This window comes from Ceratotherium simum, chromosome 34 (genome assembly GCF_057802395.1).
Source record: "Ceratotherium simum simum isolate JZ-2026a chromosome 34, ASM5780239v1, whole genome shotgun sequence".
Taxonomy (NCBI): domain Eukaryota; kingdom Metazoa; phylum Chordata; class Mammalia; order Perissodactyla; family Rhinocerotidae; genus Ceratotherium; species Ceratotherium simum.
In genome coordinates this window covers 4,452,734-4,471,307 of record NC_141933.1, presented here as the reverse complement: position 1 = coordinate 4,471,307, position 18,574 = coordinate 4,452,734, and the positions used below count along the sequence as shown (strand labels likewise).

The 18,574-nt window shown below is 55.2% G+C and overlaps 1 long non-coding RNA gene across 1 annotated transcript; it reads left to right on the top strand.

Moving 5' to 3' along the window:
• The first annotated feature begins 536 nt into the window (after nt 1–536).
• LOC147912522 (uncharacterized) lies at nt 537–5,266 on the top strand. Its single transcript, XR_015549699.1, has 3 exons — nt 537–1,233; nt 1,945–2,130; nt 3,877–5,266. It is a non-coding gene; the product is annotated as an uncharacterized LOC147912522 (long non-coding RNA).
• Nucleotides 5,267–18,574: the final 13,308 nt, after the last annotated feature.

The window sequence follows — 18,574 nt, the reverse complement described above, 5'->3', positions numbered from 1 at the left end:
GGGGTCCTATGGGAGAGTGGTCATCAAGTGCCTAGGATGTAGTTGATGAAGAAGGACAGCCCTGTGCACTGAAGGTCGGCTGGGTACCAGGCATTTCATAGTCACAGCAGTGCTCTGAGGGTTTACGTGATTAATCCGTGGTACATGGGAGGAAACGACGCTTACAGGGTTGCCCAGACAGCCAGCAAGGGTTTGCACCCAGGTGGGCTGGACACCGAGCCGCGGCGGTTTGCTGGTACCCCCGGTCTGTGTGGTTGGAGGAAGCCAGGAGGGGCAGAGGCAAGGCGGCGCTGGCCAGCAGGGGGCGCTGCGGCCTGCGGTCGGCTCTGCAGGTGAGAGCCGCGACGGCTCCTCCCGACCCCTGCAGCACCCCCGTGTGCTGGGTGGGGCTGACTTTGATTTTTGAGGCTGTCTTTCATTTAATTCAGGTGGCTGAGCCAGCTGACTCTCCGGGTGAGGTTTCACTCATTGAACCGAGCGGGCAGTGCCAGCAGGGTCCTAGTCACCCTGCTGCCCTGCTGAGCCTACACGGGGCCCCAGGGGTCTCAGGCCCAGAGGGCCAGAAGGGCTTAGCAGGCGACTGTTCTGGATTTGGTGATAGCTGGGATCTTTTTAATTGCCCTAACCTCTTTTCCTGGGGTCGCCCTCCTCCGTCCTCAGCTGGTGGGGTTTGCTCCTTCTGATGGTGGCAAATGAGATTTTCATCATTTCCAAACCCACATCCCAACAGCTAGGAAAATCTTATTCAGCTTGACTTCCGGTCTTTGCGTTATGAAAATCATCATTTTTCTTTTCACTGGATGGTTAGAAATTTATGTTATAATCTCAAATGTGCCTTTTACCTCTGTGAGCACTCCCCTGCACCCCTCCCAAGTCCCCCGCCCCCACCCCGTGGTTGAGAAGTACTCTGTAATTACAGAAGCTTCTGGGTGTCGGTAAAAATCTTCACCAGAAAACGAGAACTGCAGTTTCAAACTTGGGACAGAAAGAACTGTAAAGATTTGGATGGGGGGGCAAGCCACACAGCTGGAGGCTCAGCCCCATATTTTTGCCCAAATCTGCTAGAACGTGCATCATTTCCCCCAAAGCGTTGTGCTTCACCAAAGCCCATTTTTTCTCCTCTTAGGATCATCGTTTTAACTCCGCCAGCTCAGAAATTGGCAGAGGCCGCATCAGAGCGGAAAAGGAAGACTTTTCTGAGCCTCAGTTTTCTTACCTGTGAAACTGCGAAAGGTACGCTTTTAACCTCCAAACGGGTTAATGTGAGAATGAGAAAAGATATCTCTATCCATCGCTCGAGAGATCAGTGTTTACATAGAGACTGCCTGGCATAAGTAGGTGTGTCATAGATGGGGTAGCTATCGTTATTTGTTTAAGGGCTACTTTCTGGCTATCTTTGCCACATTGATTATTTGTTTAAAAATATAATGGCAACTCCAGAAAAAGGCAAATCTAATCTATGGCGACAAAAAGCTGATCAGTGGTGGCCTGAGTCGGGGGTTGGGGGTGGGGGCCGACTGGAAGGGGCCAAGAGGAAGCTTTCTGGGGTGATGGGGAAGTTCTTTTTCTTGTTTGTGGTGGTGAATAGTAGGCAGTGACATTTGTCAAAACTCATTGAATGGTGCCCTTAAAATTAGGGTGCATTTTATTTTAAATTATGCCTCAATAAAGTTGATTTGGAACATTTTCATTGCAAAAGTAGTACTTTTCTTGGTTGAAAATTTGAAAAATACAGAAAAGCACATGAAGACAGTTTTAAAACCTGGAATATTATGACTGCATTATGAGCCACTGTTGCTATTTGGGTGAATTTCTTCCTCAGACTTTTAAAAAGCATGTACATATTTTAAAACAAAAAATGAAAAAACTCAGTATTTGAATTGTATCCTCCTTTCCCCCACTTGGCTGTAAACATTTCCCACGGCATTAAATATCTTTCTGCAGCATCCTTCAATCCGGCAGATCTGAGTGGGGTACCACGGGATCTGCAGTCTGTCTCCGATTGGTGGACATTTAGATTGTTTCCAGTCTCCCCTCCTACGTCACACAGGGGAGGACATCCATGAAGACACATCTCACACCTGTCCGCTCGGACGGGGAATTACTGGGCCCCACGGTTTCTCTTCCCAGGTAGGTCCCGTCCACGTGTGAACACCGGATCAGGGTGGGATGTGGCGGCTTTCTCCTGGAATTAAGGAAACTACCCCACTCTGTCCACACTGAGGGCTGCACAGCTTCCTCTAGACTTCTTTGGGTGAGTCTGAGACTGTGTTTAAGTCACAGCCACCAGCAGTCGCCCATGTGGCACAGGAGCTGCGACCAGAAGTCTCTTTTGCTGCTGATTCAGACCCCCAGCCCCAGGGCCTGAGACCCAGGGCTGAGCTCCCCTGTCAGGTGAAGCCTGGGTGTGGTTGTGCCCTTTGTCACATGTGGTGACAGGAGCTGGCAGTTTTTCCAGGGATGCATGAATCCCTGCCAACATGGCTATCAAACCGATTTCTGTACGTGAATTCTATTTCCCACTGATCTCCATCATCAAAACACGAACGTGTCCAATGGAAAATATTTTGACCTGTCGGTGTAGCAACATCATGTAAGAAAGCAGCAATGCTGTCAATGTCACCAGGTTAAAGAAAAAAAAAAGTAGCTTCATGAGAAAACATTCACAGTGCTAATAGTGATGTCACTAAAAGTCGTAAAATCAAAATATTGAAATTGGAAAGCACTGAAACCTCTGGCCTGCGATTGCCAACCTCGTCCTGTCACCCTGACGCATATGACGCCCTCAGGATGTGCTAGGAATTGTGCTAGGCACTTTGTTATCACATGTAATTTTCACAGCACCCATTTTAAAGATGAGGAAAGTGAGACTCAGAATCTGTCCGTTGCCCAGTGTCACAAAGCTAATAAACAGCAGATTTGAGCCCTGTTCTGTCTGAACTCAAGTTGTAAAGCTCTTAATCATTACGCTATTTATTTTTTTTAAACTTTATTTTGTTTTTTTTCCCCTAAAGCTCCAGTAGATAGTTGTATGTCATAGCTGCACATCCTTCTAGTTGCTGTATGTGGGACGTGGCCTCAGCGTGGCCGGACAAGCGGTGCATCGGTGCGTGCCCGGGATCCGAACCCGGGCCGCCAGCAGCGGAGCGCGCGCACTTAACCGCTAAGCCACGGGGCCGGCCCACACTATATTTTTTAAGAAAGAAAGAAGGAAGAACCAAAACAGACTCTCTTTCGGAAAGCAGAGGCCCGCCCAAATTCAGATCCTCGGTGAGGGCCAGGACTCTGACTTCCGGTTTCTGCCCACGTGTTTGCCCCGAGTGGTCATCTGAACCCCTGGGGAGATTCCGGCAAGACAGCAGGAGGCCCCCCTTCTAAGTGCGGCCCCGGGTCAGTGGGCTCCACTCCTCCTGTCCCACCTGGCTGGCCTTCCGGCTGCGGTTATTGCTCTGCCCTCTGTCTCCCCCCAGGCACGTCTCCACGTAGGTGGGGAGTGCGTCTGCGCAGTTGGCAGCCGCCTCTCGGAGCCTCGTGCAGAGGCTGACACGTGGTCGATGGTCAGGAAATATTGCAGGGATCCGTTAAAGGAACCAGGAGGTGTTAATGTGGCCGTGAAGTCACTGGATTCATCCGTTTGTCCTTTCCTTGCTCATTCTGTCCACCCTTCCCTGGCTTCCATCACCGAGTTGATTCTTCATCGACCTGCCAGCACTTTCTGAGCACTTCCGATGGGTCGGACCTCATGAATGGGACCCTCTTCCTGCCCTATGGGACCCCGAGGCAGGGCTCCCAGCTGGGCTGGAGGGGTGTGCTTGGGGCACCCCGAGATGCAGGCAGGGAGGCCCACGTGGGCTGAGGTGGGCATTTCTATTGCAGGATGGTTTGGGCCAGCGGGGGTAGCATAAACAAGAACTGCCTCTGGAAGTCCACAGCCTAACGCTCTCTCCTGGGACTGCCCCCAGTACCATAATGACACTTCGGGGACCACTTCCAGATACCGCCATACCCCTCTCATCCTCACCATGACCCTGAGGACCCTGGGATTCCTTTTGGAGAGAAGTCAGTAGAAGAGAGAGAAACCACCACTGTTGGGCGAGTAAGGGTAGCAACGTCCCCCTGAATCAGATCCCGTCTGTTCGTCTCAGCTCAACCTGAGACCTCAGCTCCGGAGAATGGTCTGCAGTGAGCAAGGCCATTATCTCACCGAATTCCTGCCACGGTGCTGAGGGCGAGCTGTTGACCCATTTGACAGGTGAGAGACCAGGCACAAAGCCGGCTGGCAGTAAAGACCCGCGCTGATGGGTAAGGTAACTGACAGTGAGCAGGCTCCGAGAGGAGCTGAATGAGGTCCCCCAGGGAGCTGGGGGCTCAGGACAGAACTCTTCCCACCAGCCCTGCTGCCCCCCAGGCCTGGGCAGAGACCATCAGGTAGGACAGATATTCCCGGTGGCTAAGCTTATGTGGGCGTTGGACGTGTTATTCCATGTCATTGGAAATGGGTGGACTCAGAATCCTGGCATTGGACGGGACCTTCGAAATGATTTCCTCGAAGCCCCTTATGGGCAGCAGAAACGGCAGGAGAGCACACTCTTGTAGCAGCATCCTCTGCCCCCCACCCCAATGCCCAGTGCGACATTTGATTTGTAATCAAGTCTTTTAAAAAAGAAAACCCCACACTCTGAAAGTTCCTGATTAAAAACACCTGCCCAAGCAGATTGGCCACTGGGGGGCTGGGGGAAAGGGAAGTGGGGACTGACTCTTGACGGGTAAGGAGTCTCGTCTTGGGGTGGTGAAAATGTTTGCAACTTGATAAAAGTGGTGGTTGTGAGTGTACCAAATGCCACACTGAATTTTACCCTTTAAAATGGCTAATTTTATGTTATGTGAATTTCACCTCAATAAAAAAAAAAAAAAACACGTGAAAAGAAAGTATAAAGGACATTCCTGGGACCCTTGGGAAGTTTGAATATGGACTTACCATTGGTTAACGGCCTGAGCAGTGGATAAAGTTCCTGGGTGTGATTCTTGCACTGTGATTCTGTAGAGAATGTCCTCACACTTAGGAGACTCACACCGAAGTATTTAGAAATTAAAGTGTCATATCCACAGTTAACTTTCAAATGGTTGAGAAAAATAAATACGTGTGTATGAGAAAGCCAGAACGCAAATGTGGCAAAATGTTGGTAATACGGGTAAAGAGGGTACAGGTGTTCCTATGCTTTCTTGAGACTTCTCTGGAGGTTTGGAATTTTTCAAAATAAAAAAATTGAGGGGGAAAAACCCAAGCCACCTGCCTGGTACCGGCCTGTGGCTCATCAGGCAGAGCCAGTGGTGGGCATCTGTAGTGGTTTGCAGCCCACACACTGGGCTCCCAGACACGCTCCCACTGGAGCCCAGCAGGAGCACCGGGAACGCGTTACGGTTACTGTCATCACCCCGTTTCCCAGAGCAGGAAACCGAGGCTCAGGCAGCTCCGTGGCCAACCCACGGTGGCACAGCACAGCCCCGAGGAGGGCGTGGAGAAGAAGTGGGGCTATTTTGGATCTTCTTGGGGCGTGTCTCCTAGATAAACGGGAGTCATGTTGCATCCCTGATGTCACAGGCAGAGGACATATTTTCCGAGGCAGCCGTTCCCTGGGGAATGACCCTGAAGTCTCGTCATTCCCTCAGGAACACTCTTTCCCTCATCCTGCTCCGTGCAAGTAGAGAGTGACTCAGTCTTTTCTAGATTGGTAGCTTCCTTTCCATCATAAGTTATACCTTTTTTTAACGAGAAATAATTTTTACACACTTGGTGGTTGAGTCTTATTCCAAGTCGGGGAGTCAGCACCCAGTTTGAAGCGGTCGCTCTCGTGTATGACCTAAGAAGCAAACCCACACCCAGGTCACAGGGAACAGCCCTTTTAGGAATAAAGAGATCTTGAGAAATCCAAGTTCTGCCCAACGTTCCAGAACATTCTGCACTGTTTATTACTGATGATAGTCACCATTTAGTTGAATGCCTGCTCCGGGCATTCACTGTGTGCATGTGTGTGTACACCCATGAATGTGCATGTGTGTGTATGAGTGTGTGCATGCATACATGTGTGTGAATGCGTGTGTTAGGAATGTGTGCACACATGAGTGTGTTGCATACGTGTGTACCCTCATATGTGTGTGCATGAGTTCGAGTGCATGTGCGAGTGTGTGCGTGTGTATGTGTGTGTGCATGCGTGTGTGATCTGTGGCTCTTGGGCAGCAGCTGCTCTGGGGTGCTAGCTCCGTTTTACAGATGAGTGAATGGAAGCTCGGAAAGGATCCTTGCCTCCTGTGTGGCATTACTATAACTGTCACAAAATGATGATTTATGTGATTTGCTTAATATTTCCCTCTGCCTCGCGTCTGTAAGCTGCACGGCGGGAGGTGTGGAGGTCTTGGTCACTGCTTTACCCCGCCAGGGCCCAGCGTAGCCCAGCATGTAGCTGGCATGTTACATATATGTTAACTGAAAGAGGAGGGAAGGAGGGGAGGGAGGGAGAGAGGACAGAGGAGAGCGGTGTCTTCGGCCCTCTAGGCTGCCAGCCCTGCCTTTCCGGCAGGTCAGCAGAGACCAGAGGTATTTCGGTTTTGAGGCGTTTAAACAGATGCTCTGGGCTCAGTTCCGGCTAGGGTTTCTGGCCGCACATACCACAGATCAAGGGGGTTGGAGATTCCTTCCAAAGGCTCCGCTGTGTGCCTTGGGACAGGCACTTGACCTGGCTCCCCCATCTAGGAAGTGGGACCAGACACGGCTGCAGAGGGTGGTGTGAGAATGGAGGGGCTCCGGAAGTGGCCAGAGGCTCCTGGGGACCCGAGGTGAGCCAGGTCTACAGGGGTTTGGAATGTGGGTGCTGCGCACCTCTGGAGGGCCAGTCCCATTAGCCCTAACCCAGACCTCTCGCTGCACTTAGGCTGTGACAAAAGAGGCCTCTTCCCAAAGCACCGTCCAGGACTGCTCTGGACCTGGAGGCTCTGCCAGTTGACTCCCCGGCCGGCCATCCTTTGCCTCACCACTCAGTCCCCACGGGGTTGTTGCAGCTCTGCCCTCCACCCCAGGATGGCCCCTCGGCTCTCAGGTGACACCCTCTCCCTTTCTGTTTCCCCACCATCTACAGGACGTAGCACGTGTGCAACGGCCTGACCCAGGCCACGTGCTGGATCTCCACACAGCCCCATTTTACGGACAGGGAGACTGAGGCACGGGGACAGGCGGCCAGCTGGCCCTCACCAGTAGAGGTGGAGGGGGCTCCCAACCCTTTCTGCACCCCTGCCCTGTCCCCTTTTGTCAGTCCCATAGCCCCTGCCCCATTCTCAGCCTTTCCCACGGAATCCACCCACAGGCCCTTGTGCAAGGCTTGACTTCACCCCCATCTTACTCTAGAGCATCCTCAGTTAATTTCTGATTGTGGATCTGGACCTCTGAGGCCCCTGGGGTCTCATGTTTTCTGGGGAGGGGTCGACAGCTTTCAACATATCCTCCAGGCCGCTGTGACCCCAGGAGGCCAGGAATCAGTTCTGCGGGCGGCTGGTTCCTCCTCACCCGAGGCCGGCCTTGGAGGTGGCCTGGCGGTGTTAGCCGTGCACGGGCCTCTCCGCACTGTGGGAAGCTCGGTGCTGGTATCTTTTGACAGGACTTAAGCCCTGATCCAGCAGCGGCCATGTAGTCGCTCCAGGAAGGTTGCAACATCTCCGTCTGCGAGCAGAGCCGGGGGCTTATTCTCTAAGGGCAATGGGAAGGCAGAAATGAAGGCGCATTCCTGTCTAGCCTCATTCAAGAGCGGCTCAGCTAGCCAACCCTGCCTGACTCCCTGCAGGTGTCGGTATTGGGAGAGGGGTGTCCCCTGCAGAGAGGCTGGCCGGGCAATGATGGGGACACGTCACCAGCATAGAAAACTGCGCTCTCCTGGGCAGAGCTTCCTCTCTTGTATTCAGCGTCTGATTCCCACGATTTTTGTTTGTTTTAAGGGTTCCTTCTAGAAGCTTCCTCACGAGACAGTTGGAGTCACGGTCTCTGTTCCTCTTGAACTCGGGACCAATGACCCCGAATGTGTTTATGCAGCCTCCCTGGTGAGACTTGGCCGAGCTCTGGCTTCTCCGCCTCGTTCAGACGTGGGGTCTGTTGCCGGGGGGTGGCCAAAGCCGAGGCACCTCATGCAGCCCCTGAAGGGCCCCAGAGACCTCCCCACCCACGAGGGACACAGGCCAGTTTCCGAGGGGGTAGCGACGTGTTATTCTCGTTCCATCCTCTTTGACTCTATGTTGCCCCGGACCACCGACGATCAGCCTCTGTGAGAACAGCAATGGCTACTTCCTGGGCACCTGCTATGTGCCAGGCTGTGACCCCAAACCCTCTCGCCAACCCCAGAGGGGGTGGGTGTTCCTGCCAAGGCCACACAGCTCTTAAGCGGCAGGGTTGAGATTTTAAGACAGAACCACTGGACTCCGCATTAGTGTCCTGTGGCTGCTATAACAGATGACCCCAAACTGGGTGGTTTAAGCAACAGAAATCTGTTCTCTCACAGTGTGGAGGCCAGAAGTCTGAGATCAAGATGTCAGCAGGGCTGGTTCCTCCAGGAGACTCTGATGGAGGCTCCTTCCCCATGCTGGCTCCAGGCGTTCCTGGGCTTGTGGCCGCATCCCTCCAGCCTCTGCCTCCATCTCCGCGTGGCCTGCTCCTCTGTTCCCTTCTCTGTCTCAAATCTCCCCCTGCCTCCCTCTCAGAAGGACACCTGTCATTGGGTTCAGGGCCCACCTGGATAATCCACGATGATCTCACCTTGAGATCCTTAACTTAATTCCATCTGCAAAGACCCTTTTACCAAACAAGGTCACATCCACAGGTTCCAGATGGACGTAACTTTTGGGGACACCCCATCAGCCCCCCCATCAGCAGGCTCCATGTCAACGCTTGTCCCACCACAGCACACTGACCCCAGTCTGAGATAGCTCCTTCCTTGCCCCGAGAGAGGGATAGTGGGTGGCTGGTCCCAGAGAGTCCTCCAGCAGAGGCGGGAACACACTTCTGTGCGTGTGTGTGTATGCGTGTGTGTGAGTGTGAGTGAGTGTGTGTGTGTGTGAGTGGTGGGATAACGGCAGTCTCTGGGCAGAGGTGGTTTGGAGAGAGCTAGCAGGCCCAGATGCCCCCGAGGCTGGCCTCAGAGAGTCGTCTTGGCAGAGGGCCAGGGATGCTTCTCAAGGTTAGTTCATAAGGGGCTCTGCTCCAGGCACCCTGGGGGCCGATGGGGCTTATTGGCCTAGCTCCTCACCTGGCAGGCTTGCAAAGTCCCCCTCCACCCTCTGCCCTGCACACCTCTGGCACATTGCCAACAGGCAAAACCCCAGGGAGAGTCCCTGGGCCTGAAACAGATTGGAAATGTGCAATGAGAAGGAGCTGGTTAAACAGTGAGGAGCATCCGGCTAAAATTGTCACTAAATAAGGCTGAGTAAGACAAGCAGGACCCAGCGAAATACACAGGAAAATTTTGATTTTGTAAAAGAAAAAAAAAAGAACAAAAGCTTGCCTAGAGGTACATTTGTAAAAAGTGGAGAGATTTCACCCATTTTATTTCCTGTTTTTATACACCTCTGCCTTTCCCTACATTTTCTACACTGGAGATGGATCACTTCTGTAATCACAACACAGAAGCCATGAAATCAGTTGACGATATTTTTCAGACGTTTGCTTGGGGCCAGCAGACAAAGGATTCCGGCAGCGTGGTTGAGTGACCCCGATCTGTCACCGAAATGCCGCGTCAACAGCGAGTGACCACAAGCGGGGACGTTCGTGCGGCTTCAGTGGTCAAAGGTGTGCAGACAGTGCTGTCTTACACGTCCCCCAGTGTCACCTTCCTCCCAAACAAATCCCCAGGCTGCTGCACAATGGCCTTCTACTCAGGATCCTCCAGCCGGAACCTTCCCGACGTTCCTTAGAGGGTCAGAGGAGCTGCCCTCTGGGGGTGGAATCCGCACCCGCTGGGCCGCCCGGCCGCCAGAGGCTGTGACCTCCTTGAAGAGCCAGGCTCCGGGGCCACTCTGTGCTGGTGAAGGGGGCTTTTAACGTTTCAAGTGCTTTCACAGCTCACACTGGTGCCTGCTCCAAAGGGCTCCATGAAATTCTCGGGGACCCGTCAAACCCGGCGAGTCCTCGAGCACTTTGATTTACGGGACAGATGTTTGCCAGCTGACACTTGGAGGGACCGAGGGAGGAGGGGCGGAATTAAATAAGAATGGGGTGTGAGCTCCCAAAAGGTGGCATCTCTCCACTCTAATTCCTTGACGCCCAGTGTGGTTCAGAGGTCGGGGCTGTTAATGGGCAGGGAACAAATTGGGGGCTGCCACCTGTGGTTCTTCCAAGGGGAGGAGGGGGACCCCCTTTATAGTTCAGGGGTAGGCTTCCTTGGAGGCCGGCAGAGCCCTGGCCCCTGGGTGTGCCATTGACCTGCTTTGTGATGAGCCCTGGCCTCTGAGCCTCAGTTTCCTTGTCTGTAAAACAGGGCTGCTTTGAAGAGTCAATGAAATGCTGCATGGAAACACCCTGCACAGTGCTCGGCACACAGTGGGTGCTGCTATTTTCTAGTTGTATCTCCCAGAACCCAACCAGGCCACTGGAGGGCTAAGCATTGCCCCCCAAGGGCTTCCTTCATGATGCAGATACTTCTGGGAAGGATGGAACGGACAGACACCCAGGCCTTAGGAGGCTTTGTTTATTGGCTTCCTGGTCTCTGTGAGTTGGAGGCCCTGCTACAAGGCCGCTGCACACAGTGGCATAGGCTGCATACTGCACAACTCCACAGATCCTGGGGTAATGCAGTGTGGCAGCCCTGCCTAGAAAACTGGGGGTACAACCAAAGGGGTGGGGTGGAGGAGAGCACAGGAGCCAGAATACCTAACTTCTAGCCCCAACGCAACACAACATGACTTCTTTATTTGGGTGTCTATTTTCTTAGCAGGCTTCCCCCGCATGTAACTCGTGAGAGCGGGGACCTCGCCCACCCCGAAGACCGCTGTTCCTCCAGCCCCGAACCCCACACTCGGCGCAGGGTAGCTGCTCCACAAGTGTCTGTGGCGTGAATGAAGTCAGGGTGGCGTGAAGCCGGACAAAGGAGGACTTAGCCGAGGTCCAGGCCAGCCCAACGTTCCCTAGGAGGGTGGATAAACCGCCTTTCCTCTGTGTGCCCCCCGCCCGCTTCTCCCCCTGTGCTGGAGAAAGGTGTGCACGGGAGGGAGGAAGAAGCAAGAGGCGAGGGCGTGGCTCAGGCCGGGTCAGAGATGACGCAGCCGCCGGCCTGTCTCTGACCTGGAGGAGAGCAGTGAGGTGACGACCTTCTTCTCAGGAACCTCTCTGTGCCCGGGTTCTGAGCAGCTGAGGGAAGACCACGGGACCCCCAACGCAGACCCTCAATGCAGAAGTGTATGCACGGGGGCTTCCAACTCAGGGCCAACACGAACCCAGCATGATGGGAAGGAGGAGGAAGTAGCCAGGATGCACCAGCTCTGGGCGTGGGGCTCACTGTGGGCTCTGCCCGTCTTCCTCTCATTCCTTTTTTTCTAATTCCCAAATTTTCTCTAAAAACCATGCAGTACTTTTATCATGATTTTTTAAAAACCTGGTTGGAGGGAAGGGAAAGATCACATAAGTGTGCAAAAATATATATGTGAGTAAATGTGTTATATTCTTGCTCATCATAGTGGAAATTGAAACCAACCTCCATGTCCAACTCCTGGGCACGGTTTGGTACCCAAACCGTGGGCGGCCAGGCCAGTCAATAGGAAGGTGCGTTTGCAGAAGTTCACAGCACTTAATAAAACCAGGCTTCAGAACGACACCTGATGATAAAACAACATGCCCACGGTGACATAATTAAACAATAGAGAAGGTATAGAATGAAATGTAAAAGTAGCACCCCACCCTCTATTCTCCACGGTCCTATTGCTAACAGATTTTGGTGTATGTCTCCTTTCTGAAGTATTCTCTGTACATACAAGTGTTGATAGGGGAGCCTTTTGGGTTTCCATCTGTGCTGGCACATGCTGACCCTGTTTTTCCATCTCAAAGGTTTATACATAGAGGCAGAGCAAAAGTCAGCTTAAAAATACAGGTTAGCATCATTTGGTGAAGGGGAAGGTCTGCGTGCGTTAGACCCACACTTCCACTGCCAGCCACATTCCCCTCATGATGTATCGTTCTGAGCAGCTACTGTCCTATGGCCCTAAATGGAAACCATCCAAATGCCTCACCAGGGGGCGGTGGATAAAGGAATCCTAGCACATTCACATGCTGAAATGTTATACAGCAAAGGAAAATGAATGAACTACAAGTTCACCTGGCCATGTGAATAAATCTCATGAACAAAATGAAGCAGGAAAAGGCAAGACACATGGAGAAACTGAATGATGTTCTTTAAGAGGCGTGCCCAGGTTAAAGTAAGGAAACTATTATTGCAGAAGTCAGAACAGGGGTTAGGTCGGAGAGAGGAGGCTGGGCTGGGGCTCGGGGGCGAGAGGGAGGGTGTCGCTCAGGTCTGTCTCTTGGTCTCGGTTCTGTGGGTCTTTGCTTTCAAATGATTAGTGAAACTGTGCTGTGTCCTCTATGCCCTTTTCAGTGTGTATGTGATGTTCCACGACGGAAGAAGGCAAAAGACTTCAAGGAGAGGCTCCAAATAGTAGCTTATCTCTTGAAGGTGAGATTCTGGGTAATTTCCACTTTCATGTTAATAAAATCATAACCATTCACTGAGTGCTTGACATCTGTCATCTAATTCAATCCTCGCCACAGTTTTGAGAAGTGATGTTTATTACTCCGCTTTTCACACCTAAGGAGCCCGAAGCACAGAGAAGTCGATCGTGTTACCTGGAGAGGTGGGATTCACGCTCCATCCTTCTGGACAGCCGTGCGCTTGGACTGTTTTACTTCTGTGGACACTGCCAGCAAAGCTGTGCAGGAGGAAGAGAAGCGCCAAGGCTGTGCCGGGCTCGGGGCTCCAGGTGGCAGGGCCTGGGATTCCCTGCCTGGCCCGGACCCGGGGGCCAAATGGCGGGGCCACGGGGGCTTCAGGGCCATCCCGGGGGCCTGTTCCCTTCTTCATTGCTACAAGCAGGTTGTAAAGCCCTTTGGGGGCCAATTGGCACCAGGGCAGGGAATTGCACCCTCGAGGTAGTTCGTGACCCATAAATTGCCCTGAGGTGGGAGGCAGCTGGGAGGCCCCGGGAACAATGCGGCCAGTTCACTGGGGGCTGTTACCTTCAGAGGTGAGCATTCCACAGGGTGATGGCCCTCACCCAGTCCCGGGAGAGAACCTGGAGCAAAGGTACACTGGATGGGACCTCAGGGACTGGGGGGCGGCCGTGCCTCCAGGTGCCTCAGGATGCTGAGAGTGGGTGCGCGGACTGGGAGCCTCATGGAGGGGGCCCCTTCCCGGGGGCTGGAGCCGAGGCTCCTCAGGCCCGCAGCACAGGGGCTTTAGATTTCAGAGCACACACATCAGAGGGGCCACATCAACCGTGCACGCCTTCCAGGTGTCGATAAGCCACCAGGAGCATCGGCGCTGGGAGCGGGCCTTGTGAACGTCTTAGATTCTGAGATTACCCAAACGTACCGCTAGCACCTGCCTGCCTGCCCGTTGTGCACAGAAACACCCAGGGCGTCCTGACTCCACCAGTAGCCTCAGTGCCCAATGTCGTGCTCACAGGGCACCTACTGTGTGCTACATCCTGGCTGTCCCGACGTTTAAGGGATGGGGGGGAGCCTCGCAAGCTCGTGTTTCTGAGGGGGAAACTGAGGCCCAGAGAGCAAGCCTGGCTCATCTGAGGCTGTATCTGTGCTGCGGCCAAGCGGGGCTTGGGACCCAAGACCCCTTCCCTCCTACCATGACCAGCGGCCCCCACTAGCCCACAAGGTGTCTTTGTGCAGCTGAGAAGGAGGTGCCCTCGCTCTGGGCAGACGCAGCCTGGCACCTGGGCATGCAGCTTGGCAGGCAGGCTGGACTTCAGCCAGGAGGAGCCCTTGTGCAGGGCACAACATGCACAGCTGTACAGGGCAGACCCGTGAGTACGCGTCTTCCCTGGCTTTTCCCCCTGAGCTGGCACAGCAGAGGGGCTCTGAATGCGGGGCTGGCTGGCACCCTGGCTCTACCACTGACTGACTGCAAGCTGACCCATGACACGCCAGTGGAACACACCCGACTTCATAGGGTTGTTTCGAGGATTGAAGAGCCACATCAGGTGTTTATGCTGCGCCACCTCAGAGGCCGGACACTGCTTCTTTCGATGTTGAATTGGCGGTCAGCGGAATGGGAGCTAGTGCCAGGCCCTGGGCCCTCAGGCCATCTCCCAGACAGAGCGGAGCCTGATGCAGATGCATGCCTCCTCCTCTTGCTCCCAGCAGGCGGCCCAGGCTGTCTGTCCAGGCCAGGCCCCGGGACGTGGCCGCTAGGGCGTGAGTTCCATTCGCCCAGCGCCTGCTCTGCACTGGGGCTGCTAAGTGACCCTGCCACCCTTAAGGAGTGGGGCAGGCCCAGAATGATGAATCCAGCAATGGGTGGTCGGGGTAATGGTGGGGGGTATGCCCTGGGGGCTGAGAGAACCGAGCCCACCTGGGCTGATGAGAGGCTGGAGAACTGGAGGAGGGGGTGTCCTACCGCTGCAGTGACAGGTGTGAGAAAGAGCTGCCCTCGCTCCGGGCAGTTGCAGCCTGGCACCTGGGCGCACAGTGTGGCGGGCAGGCCGGACTTTAGCCAAGAGAAGCCCTTGTGCAGGGCACAACCTGAGCACCTGTACAAGGCAGACCTGCCCAGACTTGTGCACAAGACGGTGCACTCCCATGTGTGTGTGTGCATGCGGGTGCATTTCTCTGGGCAGCCTGCTCATCACTTGCATCAGATTCTCAAAGGAGTCTGTGACCTCCCAAAACGAGGATCACCAGAGCGATGGGGGCTCTTGGCAGCTCCCTGAGCCAGCTAAGCTCAGCAAGTCCTCTCCAGCCCCATGTGTCTCGTGGCCGTGGGGAGACACAGTGGCTGCAGACCCCCCAGGAGCTGGGACTCTCTGTTCTCCATGTGTAGAAAGAACAATGCGCCATCCTGTCATATAACCCTCAGAGCAACACTCCAACATGGCAGGTCCTGGGGTCACCTTCATTTTGGAGACGAGGAGACTGAGGCTTGGAGGGGTTTGCAGACTTGTCCGGGCCAAGCAGCCGAGAGGTGGAACTTGGCAGTGACAGTGCCTGGCTCCTGCCAGCTGAGCCTCACGTCCATGGCAGATGGCACTGTGGCTCTGGCTGGGCTGTGTGTCTACACGGGTTTCTGTACCCCGGGAGCCGACGTTTGCAGAGGTGCAGAAGGAAACAGTGCCCAGCAGCACGCTGGCTGCAGTGGGCAGTACTGACAGCTCCAGGCATGTGAGGGCCCTCTGTACACACACCCCGCGCCCTCCCTACTCTGCCGTTTATACCCAGGCCCTCAGGGCTGAATCGCCAGGGTCGGGTTTAAGAGCTGAGGGTCAGAGGTTGCCCAGGCACCCATGCCAGGCCAGAGGGCTGACCTTTATGTGACCAAGTCGAAGGACCCTGGGACCCCGGGGAGGGGCTTCAGACCCCTGGCCGCCATCTGAAATGCTGCTGGAGGTTGATCCTAATCGCCCCTAATTTAGGGGCCAAATGGCCAATTAAGGGGCCGTTTGAGAGTCAGAGAAGCAGAAGATGACCCGAGGAGACAGATGAAGGCCTGCCGTCGGGTTCATGGGTTCAGCCCGGGAGGGATGGCGGTGCCTCGTCTTCTGGCATCAGGGAGCCTGGGGGCCTGTCGTCCCCAGACACACAGCCGCGGAGGGCTGACTGTGGGCCGCGAGGCCACCGGAGTCCCAGTGGCCACCTTCCCTGGGCTCCCTACTCACCCAGCGCCCTGCGCCGTGCCTCACTCCCGTCTCCTCGGTGGGCGTTCAATTCGTCCTAGGTGCTGGGGACTCGTCAGAACTGAGACCTGCCCTCTGGAGCTTCAGTCCTAGTCTGTGTGTTTGGGAGTGTGTGCAAGTGTATGTGTGTGAGTGTGCAAGTGTATGTGTGAGCATGTGTGAAAGTTGTGAGAGTGGGAGTGTGACTATAAGTGTGTGAGTGTGTAAGAGAGTGTACAAGTATGTTGAATGTGTGTGTAAATGACAGTGGGTGTGTAAGAGTGAGCAAGCAAGTGTGTGAATATGAGTGTGAGAATGTATGCATGTGACTGTGCACACGAGTGTAAATGTGAGTGAGTTTGAGTGTGAATGTGTGTACACGTGTGTGGTGCTAGTGGATCTGGAAGAAACAGTGACAACACACAGCAAGGGGAATACATCAGATGGTGCCACCTTCCCAAACTTAGTGGCCTCCAACAACCTTCTTTTTGCCAGAAACCCTGTGTCGGGAATTGGGGACCCTGCCAGTGTCTGCTCCCGTGCCACTACACCCCCCTGGTGACCCATGGACAGGAGGCAAGGATGCCACACAACCGCCCTCCCGTGTTTGTGCCTGGGGGCCTCAGCTCCCCGTGGCCCCTCTGGGGGCCTCCCCTCCCATCCAGGGCCTCAGTCTCCCCGAGGTTTCTCCCCACAGTGAGGCCTCTTCCCACCTGAGCCCAGAGTCCGGGGCGTTCAGGGCAGGCGTGTGGACCTCACCTCTGGAGGGCATTGTGTGGACATCTTGGAAACAATCCACCCAGGGGGTTGTTCGTCTACACTGGGGTCCTGGGGGCTCCTGGCAGGGAGACACTGTGCAGAGAACTGGGGGAAAGGAGGGATATGCCCAGAGGCCTCGGGAGAGGGTTCAGGGAACCCTCAGGTCTAGGAGTGGGAAGGAGGCGGGAGTGAAGAAAGGAGGATGGGGTGGGAGAGGTGGGGGCGAGGGGGCACAGGGGCTGCCCCTTGTAAGGTCTTGGGGACTCGAAAGAGCGCTGGCTTTTGCTGTGAGGTGGGGGGCCCTGGAGGGTTAAGTCCGGGAGGGCACGGCCCGGCCCCGGGAGGGAATCCCCAGGGAGGAGGCGCAGGTGCTCGGACACGGAGGCTCCGATGGTGGCAGGCTGGGGGGGGGCGGCGGTGGTCAGAGGTCCATCAGGATGAGGGTGAGAAGGGGCCACTGTGTGTGGCAGTGCACAGGCTCAGGGTCCTGGGGAGGCACTGGCCTGGCCGCGTGGGTCCACGGAGAAGGGGAAGGAGGCACCCAGCCCGCACAGCCCGCACGGCCCGGTGGTGTCGCTGGAGGAACAGATGCCACCGGAGGAGCGAGGTCAAGGGCCGGGGGCTGGTCTGTGAGAGCACGTCTGCTGCTGAGGGGACAGCCCAGGAGAGGGGAGGAAAGGGGGTGCAGGGGAGAGGGGCCAGGAACGGAGAGCCGTGTCCTAGAGCCTTATCCTGGAGCCGGCAGGAGGGGAGGACGGGATGGGTGAGGGAAGCAGCTGCCACCGAGAGACATGAGGACAGCTTCAGAGGCCGAGGGTCTGGGCCCAGGGGCAGGAGGTGGGAGGGGAGGGAGGACAGTGGCCATGCACACAGGTTCCCTTCCGAAGGCTCGGTTGTCTCTCTGTGAAATAGCGACCGCCGGTTATCAGGTGAGACTGAGGAGAAGAGGGATGATGGGAAAGAACTTCTACAAGGTTCTACAGACCAGGATGCTGCAGCTCAGGGAGGCTGGGTCACTTGCCCAAGGCCATGAAACAAGGAAGGCAGCATGTGGGGCCAGCCCCGGTGGTTAAGATCGGTGCCCTCCGCTTTGGCAGCCCGGGTTTGGTTCCGGGCATGGAACCACACGACTCGCCTGTTAGTGGCCGTGCTGTGGTGGCGGCTCACATCAAAAAAAAAAAAAGAGGAAGATTGGCAGCCAATGTGAGCTCAGGGCGAATCTTCCTCAGCAAAAAAAAAAAAAGAAAAGAAGGGCAGCAAGTGGACTGGGCGTCACTCTCTCGGCAGGGGACTGTCCCTGGAGAGCTTCGGAGTAGAGCTGCAGGGGGATGATGGAGGCCCCCTGCCTGTCCCAGCCCCTCCTCGATGGGTCCCAGCCTCCGGGTCCCCTCACTGTGTCTTTGCTCCTGGCGGGACTCTCGGCCATGAGGCAGGCATGGGGACAACCAGTCCCGGCCTTGGATTCCCCTGGCATCAGTCGAGCGTGGAGGAGAGGCAGACCCCAGCTCGGGAGTGGAAGATTCGGGCACCCACCAGGTGAGGTTACCTATGCCGCCCACACCCTATAGACACGTGCTGTGCGCGCCCCTCCTGCGTGCATCAGGGCTCCTGGGGGCAGAAGCCACAGGGTATTCAGCCCACGCGGCCTAGCTTTGCGCACAGTGGGTGTGCCCTGGGCGCTTTCTGAGTGGATGAGCGGATGGGTGAATGAATGAATGGGAGGGGCAGAGGTGGGGCTCGGTGGAGAGGAAGGAGCAGAGGAGTCCCAGCTCTGCCACTCTGTGGCTGTGTAATTTGAGTGACCAGCTGTCTGGGGGGATTGACAGGGTCCCCAGGAAAAGGGACTTCCACTGATAAGACTGGGAAGAGGTGGTAACCCTGGTTGTGACATAACCAGTGAGCTTCAGTG